This window comes from Mesoplodon mirus, assembly GCF_964341445.2.
Source record: "Mesoplodon mirus genome assembly, chromosome: 14".
In the NCBI taxonomy this organism is placed as follows: Eukaryota; Metazoa; Chordata; class Mammalia; order Artiodactyla; family Ziphiidae; genus Mesoplodon; species Mesoplodon mirus.
Genome location: NC_138990.1, coordinates 85847374 through 85865961, shown reverse-complemented (window position 1 = coordinate 85865961; position 18588 = coordinate 85847374). Strand labels below are relative to the sequence as shown.

The window sequence follows — 18588 nt, the reverse complement described above, 5'->3', positions numbered from 1 at the left end:
TCTTCCTGCCTGAAAATTTTCTCCTCAAGTCCATTTAGCTCACTAATAAGTTGCTACTGGGCTTCCCTCGTGGCACAGTGGTTGAGAGTCCGCCTGCCGATGCAGGGGACGCGGGTTTGTGCCCTGGTCCGGGAGGACCCCACATGCCGCGGAGCGGCTGGGCCCGTGAGCCATGGCCGCTGAGCCTGCGTGTCTGGAGCCTGTGCTCCGCAACGGGAGAGGCCACAACAGTGAGAGGCCCACGTACCGCAAATAAATAAATAAATAAATAAATAAATAAATAAATTGCTACTGAAATGTTACCACTCCCCATGGCATATAATTTTTTTTGAAATCCTTATAAGGGCAATCAGCACTCTTCGTAGTCTAACTCAACTACTGCGTCTTCAGTCTTCCCACTCCTGTTCCTCTATACGCCACCTCTGCTCGTCCAGGTTGTATACCAACAGGCCTTTGAGAGAAGCCCAAAGGGGAAAAGAGGGAAAGACCCCATCTTGGGGGTCAGACTATCCTGGGTCTAAGTCTTGACTCTATCACTTACTAAATATGTTCCTTTTGGTCCATTCTTTTAACCTTTCGGGGCCCTCATTTCTTCATCTGTAAAACAGAGATACTAACCTCTTAGGCTGTTGATTTTCCTGGAAATGAAATGAAATAGGTGAGTAAGTTGCCTGGCCCAGCGGAGTATCTGTCATGTAGTAGGTGTTCAAGAAGTGCCCCATTCCTTCTTCCCTTGAGCACGTCTCAGCTACTCCTCTTTCTGCACCTTGGCCTCCAATAGTCTCTTTGTTTCCTTCCGTCCTCTTCTCTGTTTCATCTAAATTGTGCCCATCCTTTTGAAAGACTAGAACTTGAAATCTTTTGGGCCTCTCCCATCTTTCCTTGTCCTGAATGCATCCTGCACTCACTTCCCCAGGGCCCTTCATTTGGCTCTTAAGGGTAAGTGGTATGCTCAAAGCACTTTTTATCAAATTTGTTTAATTCCACCTATTTCCAAAATGGCCTTGAGGTGACTCATTAAAATGGTACATAAAATATAATTAGGAAAATAGAATTGAAAGGAAGGAAAGAAATGTAATGAAAAGGGAACCAGCAAATATTTACACCAACGCCATGGGGCTGAGTCTCTAGCCTTCCTAGGAGCTAGTGTTTACTTAACACAGTCTTTGGGAGGCGGAAACCTTTTGAAGTTTGGAGCTTATAGAGGGGAAACAAACAAACAACAAGCAGCCCTTGGTGGTTGAGAGCCATTTATCATCGAATACCTCTTTAACTGGTCTGTTGATATTGATTAGTTCCAAAATTTGACAGCGGAATCTGCGTTGCAATTTTACTCAGTCTCCAACCCCTCACGCACAGAACAAAATAGATTTTAAATGCATATCTGACTGGGCTAAGGGTCTTAAGAAGTTAGCCATCTAGTGTTGAGCCTTTTGTCCAGATGCACGCTCATTTCCCAGGCCATAAGTTTTTCTAAACTTATCCAGGGTATAAGGATGTTCCCTGCTTAACTATCCTTTTGATGTCAGATGTTTTTTCTTATGCCGATCATGAAGTTCCTGGACTGTAATTTGTAATGACTCATGTAAGACAAGACAACTAATGTTTCTAATTTATCCATTTACAAAAGAGAACCCAAACCATTTTCATTATGAATTTGTGATAGTTTTTCCTGCACATTATCTAACCAGTGTCTCCAAACTTTTTTGATTGGCCCCTACAGATGACAAAGAAATCTTGAGGACTCACCCCTAATATATGTATATATATATAACAATTTATTAACAAATTGTTAATAAATAAAATTGCTCTCCTCTGCCCCTCCCCTGGGCAACTCAAACAAATAGTCTAAAAACAATACTCATGGTAGCTCTACTTCTAATCTCATTATTGGCAATTAGCCTAGCCTATGAATGAACTCAAAAGGGACTAGAATGAACTGAATATGGTATTTAGTTTCAAACAAAACACATGATTTCGACTCATTAGATTATGACTAAACTCATAACTACCAAGTGTCTTTAGTGTACACAAATATTATTATAGCTTTCACAGTGTCCCTTGTAGGACTGCTAATATATCGATCCCACTTAATGCCCCCACTATTATGTCTAGAAGGCATAATATTATCGCTATTCATCATGGCAACCCTAATAATCCTAAACTCACACTTCACCTTAGCCAGCATAATAGCAATCATCCTATTGGTGTTCGCAGACTGCGAAGCCACACTCAGATTATCCTTGCTAGTAAGAGTATCAAATACATATGGCACTGACTACGTACAAAACCTTTATCTCCTCCAATGCTAAAATTTATTATCCCTACGATTGTACTAATACCCCTGACTTGATTATCAAAAAATAATATAATTTGAATTAATGCTACAACCCATAGCCTGCTGATTAGCCTCACAAGCCTGCTTCTTCTTAACCAGTTTAATAGCCTTAATTTCTCATTAATATTCTTTTCCGACTCCCTATCTGCACCACTGCTGCTCTTGACAATATACCCCTACCTCTGATATTAATATCCAGTCAGTCTCACCTGCTCAAAGAATCGCTGACCTGAAAAAAAAACATACATCACTATACTAATCACATTACAAACATTTTTAATCATAACATTTACCACCACAGAAGTAATTCTGTTTTACATTATATTCGAGGCCACACTAGTTCCTACACTCATCATCATCACTCAGTGTGGTAACCAAACAGAACGCCTCAATTCAGGGCTCTATTTTCTATTCTATACACTAGTCGGATCACTTCCACTGCTAGTGGCATTAGTATATATCCAAAACACCACGGGCTCTCTGAATTTCCTAGTACTCCAATATTGAACCCAAGCATTACCCAACTCCCGATCCAACGTCTTTATATGACTAGCCTGCATAATAGCCTTTATGGTAAAATTACCCTTCTATGGCCTCCACCTTTGACTACCCAAAGCACACGTAGAAGCCCCTATCGCAGGCTCTATAGTCCTTGCAGCCGTATTACTAAAATGTGGGGGCTACAGCATACTACGAATTACAGCGATACTCAACCCCCCTGACAGAATTCGTAGCATACCCTTTTCTTATGCTTTCCTTATGAGGAATAATCATAACCAGTTCAATCTGTCTACACCAGACAGACCTAAAATCGCTTATCGCATATTTTTCTGTCAGCTACATAGCACTTGTTACTGCAGCTATTCTCATCCAGACTCCTTGAAGTACATAGGAGCCACCGCTTTAATAATTGCCCATGGCCTCACATCATCTATATTATTCTGCCTAGCAAACTCAAACTACGAGCGAGTCCATAGCCAAACTATAATCTTAGCCCGAGACCTACAAACTCTCCTCCCACTAATAGCCACTCGATGACTACTGGCAAACCTGACAAACTTAGCCTTACCCCCAACTATTAATCTAATCAGAGAACTGTCTGTAGTTATATCAACCTTCTCATGATCAAATTTTACCATTTTCTTAATAGGAACTGATATTGTAATTACAGCCCTATATTCTTTTTTTTAACATATTTATTAGAGTGTAATTGCATTACAATGTTGTGTTAGTTTCTGCTGTGAATCAGTTATACAAATACATATGTTCCCATATCTCTTCCCTCTGTGTCTCCCTCCCTCCCACCCTCCCTATCCCACCCCTCTAGGTGGTCACAAAGCACCGAGCTGATCTCCCTGTGCTATGGGACTGCTTCCCACTAGCTATCTATTTTACATTTGGTAGTGTATATATGTCCATGCCACTCTCTCACTTTGTCCCAGCTTACCCTTCCCCCTCTCCGTGTCCTCAAGTTCATTCCCTAGTAGGTCTGCGTCTTTATTCCTGTCTTGCCCCTAGGTTCTTTATGACCTTTTTTTTTTTTTTTTTTAGATTCCATATATATGTGTTAGCATACAGTATTTGTTCTTCTCTTTCTGACTTACTTCACTCTGTATGACAGACTCTAGGTCCATCCACCTCACTACAAATAACTCAATTTCGTTTCTTTTTATGGCTGAGTACTATTCCATTGTATATATGTGCCACATCTTCTTTATCCATTCATCTGTCTGTGGACACTTAGGTTGCTTCCATATCCTGGCTACTGTAAATATTTCAGCCCTATATTCTATGTATATACTAATTCCGACACAACTCAGTAAATACACACACCATATTAATAATATTACACCCTCTTGCACATGAGAAAATGCCCTTATAACCCTCCACATTCTACCCCTCCTACTCTTGTCACTAAATCCCAAAATCATCCTAGGCCCCCTGTATTGTAAATATAGTTTTAAAAAAACACTAGATTGTGAATCTAGTAACAGAAGACTGAGACTTCTTATTTACCGAGAAAGTATTGCAAGAACTGCTGATTCATGCTCCCATGCCTAACAGTATGGCTTTTTCAGGCTTTTAAAGGATAGTAGTTATCCATTGGTTTTAGGAGCCCAAAAATTAGTGCAACTCCAAGTAAAAGTAATAAACCTATTTTCCTCTTTTGTTCTGGTCACACTGTTTATACTAATCATCCCAATTATAATAACTAACACGGATTTCTACAAAAGCAACCAATATCCAACATATGTAAAAAATACTGTCTCATATGCTTTTATTACCAGCCTAGTTCCAACAATAATATTCTGCCACACAGGCCAAGAAATAATTATTTCAAACTGACATTGAATCACTGTCCAAACCCTTAAATTAACACTTAGCTTCAAAATAGATTACTTCTCAATAATATTTGTACCAATAGCATTATCTGTTATGTGGCCCATTATGGAGTTCTCAATATGGTACCCACACTTAGACCCTTACATTAATCGGTTCTTCAAGTACCTACTCCTCTTCCTCATCACCATGCTAATCCTTGTTACTGCCAATAACCTCTTCCAACTTTTTATTGGTTGGGAGGGGGTTAGAATTATATCCTTCCTGCTTATTGGGTGGTGATATGGGCGAGCAGACACAAACACAGCTGCTCTCCAAGCAATCCTACATAACCGCATTGGGGGTATCAGTTTCATTATATCAATAGCATGATTCCTGTCTAACTCAAACACAGGAGACCTGCAACAAATTTTTATACTCGCCCTAAATCCCTCAAACCCTCCCCCTTATAGGACTCATACTAGCTGAAGCCAGAAAATCAGCCCAATTTGGACTTCACCCTTGACTCCCCCCAGCAATAGAGGGCCCCACCCCTGTATCAGCCCTGCTCCACTCAAGCACAATAGTTGTGGCAGGAGTCTTCCTACTTACTTGATTTTACCCTTTAACAGAAAACAACAAACTTATTCAAGCAAAAACGCTGTGCTTAGGAGCCCTTACCACCCTATTCACACCTGTATGCACTCTCACCCAAAATGACATAAAAAAAGTGTTGCTTTCTCCACTTGAAGCCAATTAGGCCTAATAATGGTAACAGTTGGCATTAACCAACCCTATCTAGCATTCTTACACATCTGCACACATGCTTTTTTAAGACCACACCATATGATCTGGATCCATTATTCACAGCCTGAACGACAAACAAGATATTCAAAAAATAGGAGGCCTATTCGAGGCTATATATACCTTTCACCACAACAGCCCTTAATATCAGGTGTCTGGCATTGACAGGAATGCCTTTCCTCACCGGCTTCTATTCTAAAGACTTGATCTCTAAGGCCTGAGCCCTGTTAATAACTCTAATTGCCACCTCCCTCACAGCTGTCTATAGTACCCGAATTGTCTTCTTCACACTATTAGGACAACCTCGTTTCTCTCCCCTAACCTCTATCAATGAAAACAACCCCCTCTTAATTAACTCCATCAAACGCCTAGTAATTGGAAGTGTCTTTGCCGGATTCATTATCTCCAACAACATCCCCCAACCACAGTCCCCCTAATAACCATACCCTTACATCTAGAGCTAACTGCCCTTGCAGTAACCATCCTAGGCTTCATATTGGCACTCAACATTAACCTGAACACACAAAACTTGAAACTTATCTACCCCTTAAATACCCTTAAATTCTCTAGTCTCTTAGGATATTTCCCCACCATCATGCATCGCCTTCCTCCTCACCTAAACCTATCAATGAGCCAAAAATCAGCATCCTCCCTTTCAGACTTAATCTGACTAGAAAACATTTTACCAAAAACCACATCCCTTATTCAACTTAAGTTCCCCAAACTAATCTCAAGCGAAAAAGTCCTTATCAGACTATACTTCCTGTCATTCCTTGTTACTCTCACCTTTAGCATGCTTTTATTTAATTACCACGAGTAATCTCTGTAATAACCACAACACCAATAAGCAGCGACCAACCAGTAACAATCACCAACCAGGTACCATAACTATATAACGCCGTATTAGATACTGAACAGCTATGAAAGAATCGTCCTACACGCACCCTTCTCCCCACCTCAGTTTAAGAAACAGAACATTATTATTACCTTTGGAAGTCGGCTTGTGTGTATGCCCATGGGCAGGTACATACTCATCTTACTATCATTAATATTTCAAGGCACAATATGTACTTAAGCTAAGTAAAGTTCATTGTGCACAATAGTGGATGCAAATCATGTTTTAAATAGCCTTTTTATAATTTCAAGTTTGGAGGACTACTTTATCAAATCTAATTAGTCATCATTGTTTTTACTTTGTAATGTGGATGACAAAGAGCTTGCACATGATATGGAGACTTGTAAGTTCTGCCATTTTCTTAATGTTTGCTCATACCTACATTGTTAATATTGTCTTCAATTAATGGGGTCTTTGCCAGGGGTATTTTTATTTTATTTTTTTATTTTTTTAATTGGAGTATAATTGCTTTAATTGCAGGGGTATTTTTAAACCACTTGTTTATTTTGGCCAGAGAGGGAGGGAGAGTAGTTTAGTTAAAACTCAGTAGTATAGTCCCTAGTCCGCTCACCTAGCAACATTTAACAAATCACAATATACCATAAGGAAACTGGCCCACAGCTCCCACCTCCTTTTCCTACCACATCTATGGCAGCAGCTAAATCCCAAACCGACACCTGCCTGCCTCCCCGCTTCCCCACCCCAACAAGGGGCTACTCAGTCAGCCCAGGGCAGAGGTCTTCCATCCTCCCCTTGAACATGTATGTACAGTATGGTTATTATCACCCTGCAGCAGGATAGATGCTGTCATCAATGAGAAATGGCCTTACAGGACAGTCTCTGACACAATGGAATGCTTGGTGTTCGATTTTTTAAGTTTTGGAAATCTTCCCTCAGACACCAACTGATGACAGTGGGAGAGCCTTAAGCCTCCCTATTTTTCTTTTTCTCTTTACCAGAGTAGTCTCAGAGGTGAAAAGTTTAGATAGCAAACCTATAAACCCACATTTATGGGGCAAATAAATATTTTTCAGAGCAACATCCCCTTTCAGGCAGAGCTGCCGATGTGCAATTGGTCTCTGATAAAGAGCTGAATGAAGCTTCCACCCACCTGGCAGCTGGGCTGGAGGGAAATCAGGGAACAGCACAGCCACTGCTTACCCTTTGCCTGCCTGTACTCAGCCAGGGGGAAAAAGAGGAGGAGGGCAGAGCTTTCTGGGAGGCCCCGGTGCCAGCTTATGGAGTGGCCATTGTTGCAAAACTCAGGTATAAGCCAGATCCCTTTAACCTATAGAGATCCAGAGAAACTTGGAACCTCTCCCCACCCCAGCTTCATAGCCTGTGGAATATCCAAAGGCCTCTTTCAGATTTCTGTGAATCCCTAGACCTCCAGTCTTCTTGTTTCCTGGGCTCCCCTTTCCACGGTGTAGTTTTTCAGCTTTCTAGGTGTGAAACTCAGCCTTTCTGAGTTCAGAGGGGGAAAAAAATCATTCACCCAAGCAATTAAGAACACAGTAGATTTATCTAAAGAATGGGATTGAGGGCATGGATTCTTAGGGGTTTATATCACATACTATACAGCAAACAGCTTTGAAAAAGTCACTTATCAGGACTTCCGTGGTGGCGCAGTGGTTAAGAATCCACCTGCCAATTCAGGGGACACGGGTTCGAGCCCTGGTCCGGGAAGATCCCACATGCCACGGAGCAACAAAGCCCGTATACCACAACTACTGAGCCTGCGCTCTGGAGCCCACAAGCCACAACTGCTGAGCCCACGTGCCACAACTCCTGAAGCCCGCATGCCTAGAGCCCGTGCTCCGCAACAAGAGAAGCCACCACAACGAAAAGCCCATGCACCGCAACGAACAGTAGCCCCCACTCACCGCAACTAGAGAAAGCCCGCGCACAGCAACGAAGACCCAACACAGCCAAAAATAAATAAATAAATAAATAATTTTTTTAAAAAAAGTCACTTATCAGACATCCCAGATGTTTGGGGCTATAACAGCAATAGGAATTCCCTTCTTAACCCTTCCCATACATGTTAGTTAAGTCTCCTCTCTTTAGATTAGCTCCCTGCCTCTCAGGAACCAGAGTAACAAATTCCATCCCCCTTCTCTACCATATGTCTTGGCACCTTGGGGATCTTACAGAGCAAGGTATTTTCCCCCAAACACGTTTCTCTATCCTAAAAGAATTCCGACACCCGATGTTTTTGCCATCTCATTATAATCAGAATGGTCTCCTTGAAACCATTTTCTTTCCTTCTTTTCTTTAATTTAGTGGCTATTAGACATTTTACATCTGAGAGAATTTCAGACCACACTGCCCTCCCTGGCCTGGATCTAGAGGCAAACTTTTTCTGTAAAGGACTAGATGAATACTAGTGAATATTTTAGGTTTTTCAGGCTATAATGGTCTCTGTCACAACTACTTAACTCAGCTATTATAGCACATAAACAGTCATAGACGATATGTCAACCAATGAGCATGGCTGTGTTCCAATACTTTATTTACAAAAACAAGTGGTGGCTGTAGTTTTCCTGCCCATGATCTAGAAGAAAGCACATAGCAGCTTTGATGAAAACAAGTGGAGAAGGCTCCAGGCTAAAATTCAACCTCCTTGGCTTGTTAGCATATGAGGCCATTTATCATTTGCTTCATTCATACTGCTTATTCACCTGACTCAAACTTAGATGCCCTTCTTCTGAACTTTCTTTGCACCCTGTTAGAGTACATCTCAGAGCGCTCACATCACTCTGTATCTGTTATTTACTAGACTGAGTTCCTCAAGACTAGAGATGTCTTATTCATCCCTTCATGTGCCTAGAAGAATGCCTGATACATTGTTGATACTCAGTTTGTGTTTGTTAAAATAATTGCTGCCGGGCTTCCCTGGTGGCGCAGTGGTGGAGAGTCTGCCTGCCGATGCAGGGGACACGGGTTCGTGCCCCGGTCTGGGAAGATCCCACATGCCGTGGAGCAGCTGGGCCCATGAGCCATGGCCACTGAGCCTGCGCGTCCAGAGCCTGTGCTCCGCAACGGGAGAGGCCACAACAGTGAGAGGCCCACGGACCGAAAAAAAAAAAAAAATTGCTGCTTTCTCTTTCCTGTGTTTGCCCAGATTTCTGTGTCAGGAAGTGCTCCTGAGGATACGTGGGAGGCAGACAGATGGTCTTCTCTGAATGAGAGTGACCCAGCACCAGGGACAAGGCGTTGGGGGAACCTTGGGCAATAAACACAAATGAGTCATTAGTCAAGTCCATGCCTTTTGGTGGACTTCCCACAATTGTCCTCTCGATCTGTCCTCAGCTATTGATAGGAGCTGTTATGTTTCCATATCCGAATGAGAAAAACAGATTTGGTGACTTATCTGGGGTCACGCTGTCAGTCAGGGGACCCCCAGCCTGAGGGTCTTTTTGCTGTGCTAAACTGCCTCTTAAAAGGCACCTGTGCATTAGTGTTTATGAAAAATACTTTATAATGATGTGATTGGTTTCATCCTATCAAACACTGGGAGTGGACCAAAAAAAAAAAAACCTCCTGGCTTGGTGTTCTGTATGTTTACTGTTCTCTTAAGTAAGTAAGTAGAGTGAACTTTATATGGTAGCTGTGTTCTGAAGAGGTAGCATATTTAGAATTTTGTCATTTAGATTATATGTTAAGTGTTCCAGAGGAGCATGTTATTTGAAATCGTTTTGCCGTCTAACCTGTTTAACATGAAGATTTCTTCTGGAATGTATATAAAGTGCAAGTTCAGATTTCCATAAATCAAGTTTACTTCAAGGACATACCTACTTTGGGAACACAATTCTCTACAGGACTCAATGTGCCTGTTCAAAAGGAAACATTTAAAGAAAATCACCCCTGGGGGAAAGAGGTATGGCTATTGTCAGTGTGTCTTTGTGTCTGTCTGTGTGTACCTTCACTCCTATGGTCCTTTGCTTCCCATGGAAGCTTTAAGAGGTGGCTCTCCCTAACATGAGGTAGGCCCCAGGCTGCCCGCTAGGAGCCAGCCCAGATGACTCCTTGAAGCCAAACATCTGCTGAATTCCCATTCACTAGTCCTAGGATCTTCCCCTGGGACCTTAGAACCAAATATCCAGGGCTGGGTTCCCACTCATCTGTCATAGCTATTATCACTCCTGTTTGATGTTTCCTTCTTCCTCAGACAACCTTCCTTCTAGTGCTGGTCAGAAGGACCCTAGATTTGGTCTATTTGGAAAGTTTGTTGCAAGAAACACAAATTATAAGTCCATCCCACCATCTATCCAATGTTGTTCCTATAACATTGTCAGTTTACCTACTTTAATTCTATGTAACATGTTTTTACTGACTACCTGCTAGTAATCTAGCCCAATGCTGGCCCATGCTGTAGAGTAGTCGAAGGAGAAAACATGATCCCCATCCTTGGGAAGCTCCCAGTCTACACGGGTGATGAGGCTCACATCTCAGGAATTAGCAGTAAAGGCGAGAATGTGTAAAACAATTCTCCTCACCAAAAGTAGGCATGATATGAACTGGTTTGGTAACAAATACTAGTCTAGTAGTGGGAACAAGCTGGGCATTCTTCACCAGTCTTTTCATTTTTACTTTCTGAGTTCTGTGGGTAATCCTTTCTGCCTATGAGAACACAGGGGCACCCTCAGGATCATTTGTTTGCATAGTAATCTATAATTCTCCTTTACCTGTGAACAACTCATCCATTTGAAATCACTTCTACATCTTCTGTTGGAGAAGTATGTACGTTGATATGCATGAACAAGGATCAACGAGTCCTACTTTATCTTAGTATCTCATTTCAAAGGTATTTACTAGAAGTTTGCAACTGTTCTGCTATTCTAATGCTATCTGCACTCTGTCCAGTTAACTCACTCTCTGGTCTTGGACTAGTTTTCACTTTGACTCATTTGGATTTTGCTAGTCTTTCCTAGCTACCATTACAAAAAAGAAAGTCTGTTCAGAAGTTTGACCTAGCCTTAGGCAAGTACCTTACCCAAAGGCTGAATCAATGAAGATTTGGAAAAATAAACAGTTATGGTGTCTTGGGGAATGTAAGCCATCAAGCCATCTCTACCACTTGTCTACTTTGTGATTTTCAGCAATTTGCTCATCCTTTCTGGGTCTTTGTCCTTCCCATTCCCCCACCCACATGAAATCAGAATTGTAATTTGAGTCCTATTAAGCCATGAGCATGTTCTGAAATAACAGAAATATATTAGAGACAGCTTTAGAACTGCCAAAGCCCTAATTAGAAGTCATATAGATAAAAGTCATAGAGGAGGCAAAAAAAAAAAAAAAAAAAAGAAAACAGATATTCCATCATAGTAGATTGTTTAGTATAACCTGATTCAAATGTCTTTCCTTGTCCTATCCTTTCCTACTTGTACACATTTTTGTATAATAACCAATAATCACATAATTTACAATTTTTATTAACCTATGTAGTTTATAAGATGTCACATCAACTACTGCATGAGTTTAATTATCCTGTTCTGATAAATACCATAAACAAATAACTCTGTGTTTGAGGTCAAAGCATCATTAATGATTGGTTGAGTTTGCTTTTGATTGAAGTAGCCATGACATTTATCAGTATGTTCTACTCTGAAAATATCTAACACTCCTCTTCCACCAGTTAAATGATAAAATGCCCCCAAACATAATGTCTGATGTGTCCCTTGAAAATGACTTATCTAGTTTACAAAAACCGCATGTATATGAATAAATCAAGAATATGATCATTAATAAGGAATTAGCATCTTTAGGAGTGAGTTCTAGGATTATGGTTAAGTGAAAAAAGCAGAAGTGCAAAAGAGTATCTATTGCATGCTACCCTTCAGGTGAGAAAGAAGAGGATATAAGAAAATTCATATGTATCTTCTCATTTGTACAAAAGAAGTAAAAGAAGGATAAACCAGAACCCTGCGAAGGATCGATAGGAAAGATGTAGAAAGAAATGGGGAGAATAGAACAGCTTAGTTGGGATGAGGAGGAAACGATACTTCTGAGTATACTTTTTTTTTTTTTTTTTGGCGGTACGCGGGCCTCTAATTGTTGTGGCCTCTCCTGTTGCGGAGCACAGGCTCTGGACGCGCAGGCTCAGCGGCCATGGCTCACGGGCCTAGCCATTCCGCGGCATGTGGGATCTTCCCAGACCGGGGCACGAACCCGTGTCCCCTGCATCGGCAGGCAGACTCTCAACCACTGCACCACCAGGGAAGCCCCCTGAGTATACTTTTTTATGTAGCTCTGGCTCATTCCCCAAAATAAATGATTTAAACCAACCAGAATTTGGTGGTTTGGGGGTCCAAATTGAATACAAGCAGTGAAAAATAAATCTACCTAAATTATGAAAGGACAGCATAATCACACTGAAAGGAGTGAGGAAGAAAAGAACTAAACTAAATAATTTAAAAACCAGTATTCTGACTGACATAAAGAATCCTAAAGATGCTACCAGAAACCTACTAGAGCTAGTCAAAGGATTTAGTAAAGTAGCAGGATACAAAATTAATGCACAGAAATCTCTTGCATTCCTATACAATAATGATGAAAAATCTGAAAGAGAAATTAAGGACACACTCCCATTTACCATTGCAACAAAAAGAATAAAAAAATACCTAGAAATAAACCTCCCTAGGGAGACAAAAGACCTGTATGCAGAAAACAATGAGACACTGATGAAAGAAATTAAAGATGATGAGATGGGTTCAAGATGGCGGAGCAGAAGGACGTGTGCTCACCCCCTCTTGCGAGAGCACCGGAATCACAACTAACTGCTGAACAGTCATTGACAGGAAGACACTGGAACTCACCAAAAAAGAAACCCCACATCCAAAGACAAAGGAGAAGCCACAATGAGATGGTAGGAGGGGCGCAATCACAATAAAATCAAATCCCATAACTGCTGGGTGGGTGACTCACAAACTGGAGAACACTTATACCACAGAAATCCACCCATTGGAGTGAAGGTTCTGAGCCCCATGCCAGGCTTCCCAACCTGGGGGTCCGGCAATGAGAGAAGGAATTCCTAGAGAATCAGACTTTGAAGGCTAGTGGGATTTGCTTGCAGGACTTCAACAGGACTGGGGGAAACAGAGACTCCACTCCTGGAGGGCACACACAAAGTAGTGTGCACATCAGGACCCAGGGGGAAGGAGCAGTGACCCCATAGGAGACTGAACCAGACCTACCTGCTACTGTTGGAGGGTCTTCTGCAGAGGCGGGGGACGGCTGTGGCTCACCGTGAGGACAGGGACACTGGCATCAGAAGTTCTGGGAAGTATTCCTTGGTGTGAGCCCTCCCAGAGTCTGACAATAGCCCCACCAAAGAACCAGGTAGGCTCCAGTGTTGGGTCGCCTCAGGGTAAACAACAAACAGGGAGAGAACCCAGCTCCACCCATCAGCAGACAAGCAGATTAAAGTATTACTGAGCTCTGCCCACCAGAGCAACACCCATCTCTACCCACCACCAGTCCCTCCCATCAGGAAACTTGCACAAGCCTCTTACATAGCCTCATGCAACAGAGGGCAGACAGCAGAAGCAAGAAGAACTACAATCCTGCAGCCTGTGGAACAAAAACCACGTTCACAGAAAGATAGACAAGATGAAAAGGCAGAGGGCTATGTACCAGATGAAGGAACAAGATAAAACCCCAGAAAAACAACTAAATGAAGTGGAGATAGTCAACCTTCCAGAAAAAGAATTCAGAATAATGATAGTGAAGATGATCTAGGACCTCAGAAAAAGAATGGAGGCAAAGATTGAGAAGATGCAAGAAATCTTTAACAAATACCTAGAACAATTAAAGAACAAACACCTAAAAGAATTAAAGAACAAACAAACTGAGATGAACAATACAGTAACTGAAATGAAAACTACACTAGAAGGAATCAATAGCAGAATAACTGAGGCAGAAGAACGGATAAGTGACCTGGAAGACAGAATGGTGGAATTCACTGCCATGGAACAGAATAAAGAAAAAAGAATGAAAAGAAATGAAGAGAGCCTAAGAGACCTCTGGGACAACATTAAACGCAACAACATTCGCATTATAGGGGTCCCAGAAAGAGAAAAGAGAAAGAAAAGACCCGAAAAAATATTTGAAGAGATTATAGTCGAAAATTGCCCTAACATAGGAAGGGAAATAGCCACCCAAGTCCAGGAAGTGCAGAGAGACCTAGGCAGGATAAACCCAAGGAGAAACACGCTGAGACACATAGTAATCAAATTGACAAAAGTTAAAGACAAAGAAAAATTATTGAAAGCAGCAAGGGAAAAATGACAAATAACATACAAGGGAACTCCTATAAGGTTAACAGCTGATTTCTCAGCAGAAACACTACAAGCCAGAAGGGAGTGGCATGATATATTTAAAACAATGAAAGGGAAGAACCCACAACTAAGATTACTCTACCCAGCAAGGATCTCATTCAGATTAGACAGAGAAATCAAAAGCTTTACAGACAATCAAAAGCTAAGAGAATTCAGCACCGCCAAACCAGGTCTACAACAAATGCTAAAAGAAGTACTCTAAGTGGCAAACACAAGAGGAGAAAAGGACCTACAAAAACAAACCCATAACAATTAAGAAAATGGTAATAGGGACATACATATGGATAATTACCTTAAACGTGAATGGATTAAATACTCCAACCAAAAGACACAGGCTCCCTGAATGGATACAAAAACAAGACCCATATATATGCTGTCTACAAGAGACCCACTTCCGACCTAGGGACACATACAGACTGAAAGTGAGGGAATGGAAAAAGATATCCCATGCAAATGGAAATCAAAAGAAAGCTGGAGTAGCAATACTCATATCAGATAAAATAGACTTTAAAATAAAGAATGTTACAAGAGGCAAGGAAGGACACTACAAAATGATCGAGGGATCAATCCAAGAAGAAGATATAAGAATTATAAATATATATGCACCCAACATGGGAGCACCTCAATACATAAGGCAACTGCTAACAGCTATAAAAGAGGAAATTGACAGTAACACAGTAATAGTGGGGGACTTTAACACCTCACTTACACCAATGGGCAGATCATCCAAAATGAAAATAAGGAAACACAAGCTTTAAATGACACATTAAACAAGATAGACTTAATTGCTATTTATAGGACATTCCATCCAAAAACAGCAGATTACACTTTCTTCTCAAGTGCACACAGAACATTCTCCAAGATAGACCACATCTTGTGTCACAAATCAATCCTCAGTAAATTTAAGAAAATTGAAATAATATCAAGCATCTTTTCTGACCACAATGCTATGAGATTAGAAATCAATTACTGGGGAAAAAAACGTAAAAAACACAAACACATAGAGGCTAAACAATATGGTACTAAATGACCAAGAGATCACTGAAGAAATCAAAGAGGAAATCAATAAATACCTAGAGACAAATTACAACAAAAACACGATGATCCAAAACCTATGGGATGCAGCAAAAACAGTTCTAAGAGGGAAGTTTATAGCAATACAAGCCTACCTGAAGAAACAAGAAAAATCTCAAATAAACAATCTAACCTTACACCTAACAGAACTAGGAAAGAAGAACAAACAAAACCCAAAGTTAGTAGAAGGAAAGAAATCATAAAGATCAGAGCAGAAATAAATGAAATAGAAACAAAGAAAACAATGGCAAAGATCAGTAAAACTAAAAGCTGGTTCTTTGAGAAGATAAACAAAATTGATAAACCATTAGCCAGACTCATCAAGAAAAAGAGGGAGAGGACTCAAATCAATAAAATTAGAAATGAAAAAGGAGAAGTTACAACAGACACGGCAGAAATACAGAGCATCCTAAGAGACTACTACAAGCAACTCTATGCCAATAAAATGGACAAGCTGGAAGAAATGGACAAATTTTTAGAAAGGTATAACCTTCCAAGACTGAACCAGGAAGAAATAGAAAATATGAACAAACCAATCACAAGTAATGAAATTGAAACTGATTGAAAATCTTCCAACAAAAAAAAGTCCAGGACCAGATGGCTTCACAGGTGAATTCTATCAAACGTTTAGAGAAGAGCTAACAACCATCCTTCTCAAACTCTTCCCAAAAATTGCAGAGGAAAGGACACTCCCAAACTCATTCTATGAGGCCACCATCACCCTGATACCAAAACCAGGCAAAGACACTACAAAAAAAGAAAATTACAGACCAATATCATTGATGAGTATAAATGGAAAAATCCTCAACAAAATACTAGCAAACAGAATCCAACAACACATTAAAAGGATCATACACCATGATCAAGTGGGATTTATCCCAGGGATGCAAGGATTCTTCAATATACGCAAATCAATCAATGTGATACACCATATTAACAAACTGAAGAATAAAATCCGTATGATCGTCTCAATAGATGAAGAAAAAGCTTTTGACAAAATTCAACACCAATTTATGAAAACACTCTCCAGAAAGTGGGCATAGAGGGAACCTACCTCAACAGAATACAGGCTATATACGACAAACCCACAGCCAACATCATTCTCAATGGTGAAAAACTGAAAGCATTTCCTCTAAGATCAGGAACAAGACAAGGATGTCCACTCTCGCCACTATTATTCAACATAGATTTGGAAGTCCTAGCCACAGCATTCAGAGAAGAAAAAGAAATAAAGGAATACGAATTGGAAAAGAAGAAGTAAAACTGTCACTGTTTGCAGATGATATCTCTATTCTCTACATAGAGAATCCTAAAGATGCCTCCTGAAAACTACTAGAGCTAATCAATGAATTTGGTAAAGAAGCAGTATACAAAATTAATGCACAGAAATCTCTTGCATTCCTGTACACTAATGATGAAAAACCTGAAAGAGAAATTAAGGAAACACTGCCATTTACCACTGCAACAGAAAGAATAAAATACCTAGGAATAAACCTACCTAAGGAGACAAAAGACCTGTATGCAGAAAACTATAAGATGCTGATGAAAGAAAGTAAAGGTGATACCAACAGATGGAGAGATATACCATGTTCTTGGATTGGAAGAATCAATACTGTGAAAATGACTATACAACCCAAAGCAATCTACAGATTCAATGCAATCCCTATCAAATTACCAATGGCAATTTTTACAGAACTAGAACAAAAAATCTTAAAATTTGTATGGGGACACTAGAGACCCCAAATAGCCAAAGCATTCTTGAGGGAAAAAAAATGGAGCTGGAGGAATCAGACTCCCTGACTTCAGACTATACTACAAAGCTACAGTAATCAAGACAGTATGGTACTGGCCCCAAAACAGAAATATAGCTCAATGAAACAGGATAGAGAGCCCAGAGATAAACCCACGCAACTATGGTCAACTCATCTATGACAAAGTAGGCAAGGATATACAATGGATAAAAGACAGTCTCTTCAATAACTGATGCTGAGAAAACTGGACAGCTACATGTAAAAGAATGAATCTAGGACCCTCCCTAACACCATACACAAAAATAAACTCAAAATGGATTAGACACCTAAATGGAAGACCGGGCACTATAATACTCTTAGAGGAAAACATAGGAAGAACTCTTTTTGACATACATCACAGCAAGATCCTTTTGATCCACCTCCTAGAGTAATGGAAATAAAAACAGAAATAAACAAATGGGACCTAATGAAACTTAAAAGCTTTTGCAAATCAAAGGAAACCATAAACAAGACGAAAAGACAAACCTTAGAATGGGAGAAAATATTTGCAAACAAATCAGTGGACAAAGGATTAATCTCCAAAATATATAAACAGGTCATGCAGCTCAATATCAAAAAAACAAAGAACCCAATCAAAAAATGGGCAGAAGACCTAAATAGACATTTTTTCAAAAAAGATATACAGATGGCCAAGAAGCACATGAAAAGCTGCTCAGCATCACTGATCATTAGAGAAATGCAACTCAAAACTACAGTGAGGTATCACCTCACACTGGTCAGAATGGGCATCATCAGAAAATCTACAAACAGCTGGAGAGGGTGTGGAGAAAAGGGAACCCTCTTGCACTGTTGGTGGGAATGTAAATTGATACAGCCACTATAGAGAACAGTATGGAGGTTCCTCAAAAAACTAACAATAGAACTGCCATACAACCCAGCAATCCCGCTACTGGGCGTATACCCAGGGAAAACCAAAATTCAGAAACAGTCATGTACCACAAGGCAGCTCTATTTCCAATAGCCAGGACATGGAAGCAACCTAAGTGTCCATCGACAGATGAATGGATA

At 40.5% G+C, this 18588-nt stretch overlaps 1 protein-coding gene across 1 annotated transcript in view; it reads left to right on the top strand.

Moving 5' to 3' along the window:
• EXOC6B (exocyst complex component 6B) overlaps positions 1–18588 on the top strand; it is a 730495-nt gene that overhangs the window by 695330 nt on the left and 16577 nt on the right. The window lies entirely within an intron of this gene.